Source organism: Arachis duranensis, chromosome 9 (assembly GCF_000817695.3).
Source record: "Arachis duranensis cultivar V14167 chromosome 9, aradu.V14167.gnm2.J7QH, whole genome shotgun sequence".
NCBI classification, from domain to species: domain Eukaryota; kingdom Viridiplantae; phylum Streptophyta; class Magnoliopsida; order Fabales; family Fabaceae; genus Arachis; species Arachis duranensis.
Window position 1 is genome coordinate 100045299 of NC_029780.3, and position 8917 is coordinate 100054215.

Here is an 8917-nt window from a genome sequence, read left to right on the forward strand (position 1 = left end):
TACTTGTAGCGGTTTATATAATTATAGAAAAGTTGTAAACAAGTATGAAGTTTCAGAAAGTTATAATCTAGTAAATTTGGTTTTCAATCATTTTATTTAAGTAACTTAGCCATATTTTAAATCATTTTATTAATAACAGTTAAACCGAATATAAGAATTATAAATTTTCAAAATAGTATGAAGCACATAATTTGTTAGAAACACTATATGTTAATAATTAGGTAGATGGAGTATGAAAATGCGAGCTTAGTTTTAATTTAAATGGAGAAGAGAGAAGTGATTGTGTCATGAGATGAATTATGTTCACATTTCTGATTTTGATTTCTGGATCTTGGACCTTTGGTCATCTGGACAGTGGAACCTTGAAAATATCTATTATCTTCTGAATCAGTCTCTGCAGAGCAACATTAACTCTTACAACCCGGATGTTCAAGCTGGTTCAGAGGTCAATTGGAATGGTGCGACTTTAAAGGTTTATGATACTCGTAGTGGTTATTTGTGGCTCTGTAAGAAGATGTTTAGTTGGGAAGATAGAGGAAATTGGCTTTGGCTTTAGCATCAACATGTTTCGAAAAAGCACAAATTATTGGCCTGGCTATGTCTTCGAAAGGCTCTTCTTACTACTGCATTTCATTTTAGGAGGGGCATTTCGCACACAGATAGCTGTCCATGATGTTTCTCTGGTTAGGAATCAATTTTACATTGCAATCGGCATTATCCAAAAGCCCAACTAGTTTGGCATGTTTTGGGAATCTCCGGTCAACCACTGGATTTGATGAATTGGTTCTTATATAATAACAAACAACGTCCCATTAGATTCTTTTCTGGTCTCTGGTGGATTTGGCGTTCAAGAAATAACGAGATCTTTCATCCCCACGAGCCTTGAACCACGAATAAGGTGATTGGTATGGCTTTGTCCTTAGAAAAGGAGCTCCGGAATATTTTTGAGTTGCAACAAGTGTCTATCCCTTCCACCATTAGTGGCTTTTAGATTTCTCACTCGGTGGGTACCTTTAAGATTAATTATGATGCTATCTATCTTGGTAATGGTGCTCACGTTGGTTTTTCCCGTGTTAGCAGAGATTAGAAGGAAAGGTGGTAACGAGGCTGTTTGGGTACAATTGAGAGTCATAGTATTCTACAAGGAGAGTTGTTTGCTATTTTTGGAGAGGCTTTCTTTTAATCCGGGACTCGGGGCAAAGAGATATTATATGTGAGACAGACTGTGTGGAGGCCTATATTATTGTCAATAATTTACAGGATTGCTATAGTTTTGTTGATCCTTTAGTGTTGAAAATCTGAGATATCATGTCTTGGAAATGGCGTACTGATCTCCGATTGATATTGAGAGATGCAAACACAGTAGCAGATATCAGGACTGCCTTTCTTAAGCAATTTCTTATTTATTTTTTATTTCTTGGTTGTTGTTTGTTTTTTTTTTCAGTCACTAAAAAAATTTAAATGTATTATTCTTGTAATGTATTCCCTAGATGGCTAGACCAAAGAGTGATTAGTGATATTCTTAATATTTGTATCCACTGTAGCTGCGTCATATTTCGTTCAAGTAATAATACCATAATTTTGAAAAATATTTCAAAATGTGAAAAAGCGAAAATAATTTTAAATTGTATAAATTATTATATCTTTTCATGACAAATTAACATATCATTGTCTTGCATTAGTAACCATTAAATACAAATGTATCGTAAAAGTAATAACAAATATAATTTTCACATCTAATATTGGGGGGTTAAATGGTTAACCATAAAAACTGATCCACTTAACATATACTATGTAAAACCAGATTCAGTTAATATAGTACTGTTATGCTACTATACTTTTTCTGTAGAAGTAATCTTAAGTCCATAATGCAAATAAATAAAATATATAAAACGAATGAGTAAACTAAGAATAGATAAAGAAAACTTTTACTATTGTCCAAAAAACTTCCTACAATTAAACTAAAAAAACTGAAATTCACATCCATCTTTCATCCAAGGATAGACAGTAGCAACTAATGATACTTGCCTTTCTGATTACCGATGGTCACATCAAAATCCTACAAGAACCAAAAAATTAAAATTAGACAACCATGAAATTAATAAGAAGAAATATGTTAAATACTCACCATTTGATCGATCCCCTCCTCACTGTTTTGACTAGACCAATTGTCATCATCTTCGAGACCTCCTTCATCCCCACTTTCCATTTGATTATGGTCATTTCCACAGTGACAATTTCGGCGGTTATGTCCTATACCGTTACATTTGCTACACCGAATCTTTCGCTTTTCTTTTGTCCCCAACTTCTTTTAAAGTAGCATCCGTCTGTGTTTTGAATTTCTCATCCGCACTATTAGAACTTTCCTCTCTATTTTTTTTATGTTTGGCAAATAATTCAGCTTTTTTGTTTCTAACCCACTCCATAACATCCTTAAAATCACCTAAATCTCCGTAAGCAGCAAATGGCAAGCACTGCAATTCATCATTCATAGCAGCAATCCTACTCTCATAACTTTCATCTCAAACTAATGATCCTCGCTGCTCCAGCCTTACATGTACCTCTCTTTCTTTCATGGTCCACCGCTTCAATAGCAGTGACTCAGGTAATTCTGTAATTTGAAGATATATCAACACACGAAAGATATGAACACATGGAATGCCAAATGACTCCATTCATTGACATGAACACCTAAACTCATTATTGCCAGGCCATAAGATATAACCCATTTTCATGTTAACTCATAATATTTTCATACATCATAGTTCGTACTACATGAAGTCTCTCACCAATCAACTATTATCACAGTTAATGCTTTCAACAATAACGGTCGAAACAACTATTATCACTTTTAGCGGCCATTTATTTTGCTTTTAGAGGCAATAAAAATAGTCGCTAATACATTTACCGATAATTAGACATTAGCCATCTTATGCTTTATCGCTAAAAGGTTTTAGTGACCATTATAACATTTGTTGGTAAAGACCGTTTTAATGGCCGCAAAAAGTATATAACTTTTAGTAACAATTTTCTTGGCAATTTATATGGCCACTAAATGTAATTCTAAGATTGCAACATTGTTCACTTTTAGCTGCTATTAATATTGCCGCTAAAATCTTAAAGATTTTTTTTAATTATACTCACTTTATTAGACTAACAACCTATATTTTTTTTCTAATAACAATAATAATAATAATAATAATAATAATAATAATAATAATAATAATAATAATAATAATAATAATTTGCATTTGAATTTTGACCAAAAAAATTTGAAATAAGTTTTCTATTCAAATACTCCTTTTTGACAAACTAGAATGTTAAAAGCGATATTTGTCAATACATAATAGAGGTTTGTTTGTCATTTCATTGACTTTGAATACGTTTTGTAGAAAATAAAAAAAAAGAAGCCAAAATATGCTCAATTCTTCTAGGCAAATGCTGCAGCAAGGCCACCAACTATGAGTCCCACAGCAGTTGTAATGATGTCAATTCCTATAATACCATCTGCATAATAAATTGAAATTTAAGTTCAGTTAATGTTCCAATGCATGGTGAGAAAAGCTTGAATAATGAAACAGAAAACCTATGGCCTTGTCTTAATGCTTAAGCCAAAACTCACAATTTTACTCACTTTTGTAAAATCTAAGTCTATAACATCTAGCACCATAAAAGCCGCCCACCATTCCTCTCATGCTCATTGTTGCAAGTCACAATTCACAATTTCACATGCTCACATTCACTATCAGCAAAAAAAATCTAGAAAGAATGTTAGTTTCTTAGAAAATATTCTTAAAACAATACAGAAATGAGGATAGCTTACCAAAAGTTATTAAAGTTGAAGTATAAAAGTAAACAATTTATCATAAATTTTACTAAAAGGTATACTTTAGGGGAGTCAACATGAACCCAACCCCCTCAACAATTTCATATAAAAGAAAACCATACAAATAAAGAGGAGAGAGAACTTAGACCAAAATTAATTAAGTATCATTCGTTAGTTTAATAGATTATTAAGGAAAAAAGTTAAAATCACCTAAAATAAATTGATATATATGGTCCAAGTAATAAAATTTTTCAAAATTGATACTTATTACCTTTTTTAGTTACAAAACTTTACCCTTACTTTTGAACAAAAAGGAGTAGAACATTCTTATTATAATTATTTTTTAGTTATATTTCTATATATTGTATCTAACCATATATGCTATACATTATATATATCATCATATTGATAAATACAATTTCTCGTTAAGTGTATCTTCGACTTAACACTATAATTTATATAAAAGACATAATAAATACTAGTGTAATATTATTCATTTGTATTTGGAAATGCACATAAACTAAACTTTTTTTTCCTAAAAATCTTTAATATATTGGTTGAGTAGTGAAGAGAGCATAGATTTTAGTATATAGTGTTGACAACTGTTACAACCTTCCTAATACAATAAGAACTTCACAGTAGAATAAAGTAGAAATTTCAGTATATAATGGATCATCAAGATTACAATATAAAACACTTTCAACAAAATATAAACTTAGTAAAACCAATAATACCAATTTTTGTAAGCTACTAGTATTAAAGTACACAATTAATATTTAATCATTATCACTCGTTTTAACTGACTAATTAGACATTCCAGTTATAAAAGTTTGATTCCAGCCATCTCAACTTTGTTGGATGGCAAAAGCATGGTTTTTATTGTGTCTCTTTCTTTCTCGTTAGGTTCCTAAATTCCAACAATTATTCTTGATTTCTCACTCAATCACCACTCTCCTTTTCTTTTTTCCTCTCTTTTTTGAACTTGAATGTATTTTCTATCCCTAACATCGTAGCTATTAAGAGAACCTAATAACAATTGCTTACTAAAGGATTTAAAGTTTGGTTCTTATCTTAGAGAGAAGTTCACTTACAACTGCACCCAATCTTTATTAATTACTTACTCACTATTTGTTGGGAATTCAATTTGGCATACATAAACTAAGAGTAGCATCACACCCCTTAAACATACCTGCCCAACAAATATGGGGATCAATCAATAAATTGTTTTTTTTTCGGAATGAATTTTAGTCACACTATATCAAAAGTTACCTGTTCCTGTAAAGCCTCTCTCAAATGAGATACAGGCTAGCTCTAAATGATTCTATAGCTATTAGTGGCTCAATGCAGTCACCAAGTATGGCATTATGTCTCTGGAGTTCATTCACTACTGCAGATCTACGAAATTACCCTACACATTGAAGATTGAAGATTAAATAAGTAAAGGATATCCAAATAAGATGAAATCAACAAGACTCCCATTAAACACATTACCTAATAGTCTACTTACATTTTAAATCAATTAATAGTCTATTTACATTACAATTCTATTTATCTTACAGAAAAATCAATTATTTTTATTTATAATTGTTTAAGTACCATAACTTAGTACTTTGCCAAAGAATAGTAAAGTGACATAATTCATACTAAAAGAAAGCTGAAGAGTCAAAGGCAAAAGGTTCCCACAAGGCATTTTTCGATTTATTGTCTTGAGGCAAGATGCATGAATACCTCATTGAAGAAAATTGTGGACATTCTCCTTATAAATTGATTATTCGTGCAAAGCACTCGTAGTAAAAATTAAATGTTATATTTTAAAAAATAAAAAATAACTCCCCTTACTTACTAGCTCCAAAGAGTAACAAAGACGGACAGCTTGATAATTTTTTAACAATCCAACTATTCACCCCCTTTAGCATCACACCTAGCATGTTAATAGCTGAATTTTTGGTCTTTTAAAGTTATCAAAATTGAGCAGAATGGCAAAAAGGACACCTCACTTTAAGATCCTGACCCAAAAGACAAAAGCAGGGATCTTAGAGAAGGGTAGCACCATAAATAAAAACGGGTGTTTATCCATTCTAGTGGCTCATCTCAGTACCTTCAACCTCCCCAAACATAATTAGACTACATAAACTAAGTACTACATCCACATAGTATAAGTTCCAAACTAATAATATTCATACTTAAAAATAAAGAATCAAGAATAATGATTTAACCAAATACTTGACAACACTGAAAAAGTAACAATACATCAAAGAAATGACAAAGTTGAATGAACACACATTAAAACCAAGAAAAATCCGCTAGATTCCTAACCTAAAATACTCAAACCAAGCTCGTAAGCTAAAAGCACACATCCAAAGGCACATTAATCAAGCATCATCCGAATTGCAGATTCCTTAAATTGAAAATAAAAATAAACCAAATGACAGTTTAATTGACGAAACATAGCTTCAGTTGTATGAACAAGAATTAGCATTAATAGCAGAAAACTAAATTCGAAACTTAAGAACTGGAACCGCAAGATCTAAAATAATGAAAATAATATAAGAGAATGAAATGAAGGAGTTGTAAGAGAGAGCACAGTAGATCGAAGCTGCGAACGAGTCGACTCGACGATACCTAAAGGAGCAAATCATAGCTGCAAGAAGGATCTGAGTCAAAGAGCGAGTTCGTGAGCCCTAAATCGAAAACTAGAGGGAATGATAGAAAGCGATGGGTATGAGCCTTTGCTTGATCTGAACTGCGGTGGCGAGTGCGGCAACGATAGCGACGGCTACGGCGAGCTTTGACGGTGAGTTTAGGATCTCTTCTCTAAGACCTCTTTCTTTGGATCTCTTTATGCACAGTAAATCGCCTTTCTATGGATTGTAATTTCTCTGAATCTCTTATTTCTTTAGTTTAGATAAAAAAAATCTTAATAAAAATAATACTAGCCATAATTCTATGGCCATTAAAACTTTTTTATTAAAAAGGTAGTGATAATAATAATATTACAATATAATTTTAATAAGAATAATACTGGGCATAATTTTATAGCCACTAAAAATTTTTTACTAAAAATTATTTTTTTGTATTTATTAATGGCAATATAACAATTGCCATTATAATATATAGTAATAATGATAAATATATAATTGCTGCAAAAAGATCACTTGAATTAAGAAATTAGTTGCTATTGTGTTATTTTCCTAAAAGTTTGTCGTTAAAACATATTTTTCTTGTAGTGTATAAATAGTTGCACCTGATTGCTCCAATGCTTGCACTTGTGTTTGAATTATCGGAAACCCGTATGAGGTGTAATAGTCAGTCCCAACCTCATTATTTTGCAACAAATCCGTCCATTGACGGAAGTGATGGAGAGATTCCTTAATACTATATCCAAATTTTACAAACCTAGCAACTTGCGAATGTAGTGCCTCACACCTCGATGTAGTTCTCAACCCGGCAAAGAACTTGCCTCTCATATGAGTTGTGGCCCACATATCTTTAATCCCATAAGTGGTCTCAACCCACTCCATGTCCTTAGCCCTAAAACTATTAACCATTGACGCCCAGCACGCCTCAAACTCATCAATCTTATAATCGCCAAGCATACATTTCAAAAATTATTAGGTAAACTTGGGGTTAGAAATATTAGCTGTGACATTTCTTAGCAAATGCCATCCGCACAACCTATGGCATGCATGCATATGAAAAGATCCTTTCAATTGCAAGCTTCATAGCCTTAGCACCGTCAATTATCACAACATCTGGTCGTTTACCATTCATTGCTTTCACGAATCTTTGTAATAGCCATATGTAAGTTTCTTCTCCTTCATCTGCCATAATTGTACTACCACAAACTATATTTGGAAGGTGATGGTTCACTCCTGAGAAAACTACCATCGGAAACTAGTACTTGTTTTTCTTGTAAGTTGCATCAAAAGCCATAACATCAACAAATTCTTCAAAGTCAACACGACTCTTCCCATCCATTCAGATTAGGTGTTGAAACACACCATTGTTATTCACCTTGTAGCTCCAGTAAAACTTTGAATCTAATTTCTTTCGCTTTTTTAGATATTTCAATATTTTGATCCCATAATCTTTTCTATTAGGTTGTACATGTTTTTTCTTCGAAATCTAACATTCTCAAAACCACCAGATTGCTCTACAAAATGCATATATATTTGGGTTGTGGAAATTCCAGCATCTTTTATGTCGTTCATTCTTCGAATCTTCATCAGTCATTCTCCTTTGCGATCTCAACATTCGGCTCAAAGTTGGGGGCATTAACTCATGATTATGTTCACTTTGAAATAATGTTTCATACCACCAGTCCCTGCCAACATCTATGTGAACTCGCATTTGTGCTATACACCCACACCTAGTCTCTGACTTTGGAGCTCTCTTCCTTTTTGTTTCATCGACCCCTCTAAAAATACGAAATCTTTGTCTCGAACACAGAAATGTTTGCTAGAGTATGCTCTTGTCTATCTCACTTCATCCGACCTTGAACTTCCTAATTAAAAATCCATTGATCTTCTCAAATGCATTGTAAAAGGCATAGGAAACATCAAAGTCTAAAAATACATACTTCTTAGCCGCATTCACACTCAAACCTACAAAATTAACTCGACCGATACTTCTTGTACTATTCAATAATAGGTTTTCAACATCAATGCCGTCACTATCAACTAACAATTCCTCCATTTCCTGAAAGACATTAAACAATAATAGACCGCAACGTTCTAAATATAATTTCAAACATTAATAAACCTCAACATCCTAAATGTTGGAACAATCCAGCTAAAAAAGATGTACCTCGACTGAAACATTTTCTATGTGATTATGCGATGACTCTCCAATCAAATCAACCATTTTGTCAAATGCTATATTTTTGCATACTATTACAACAACAAAATATTTATATTTATGAAATGACAAAAGTATAAAAGATTTGACATATTTACAACTATGAAAATAAGTATCATATGACAAAAATAGGCACAAGATACCAATAAATAAAGTTCAACATTCTCTTTTTCAAAATATAAAAATAATAAAAGATAAAACAATTATAAATAAATCACAATGATATATATATAT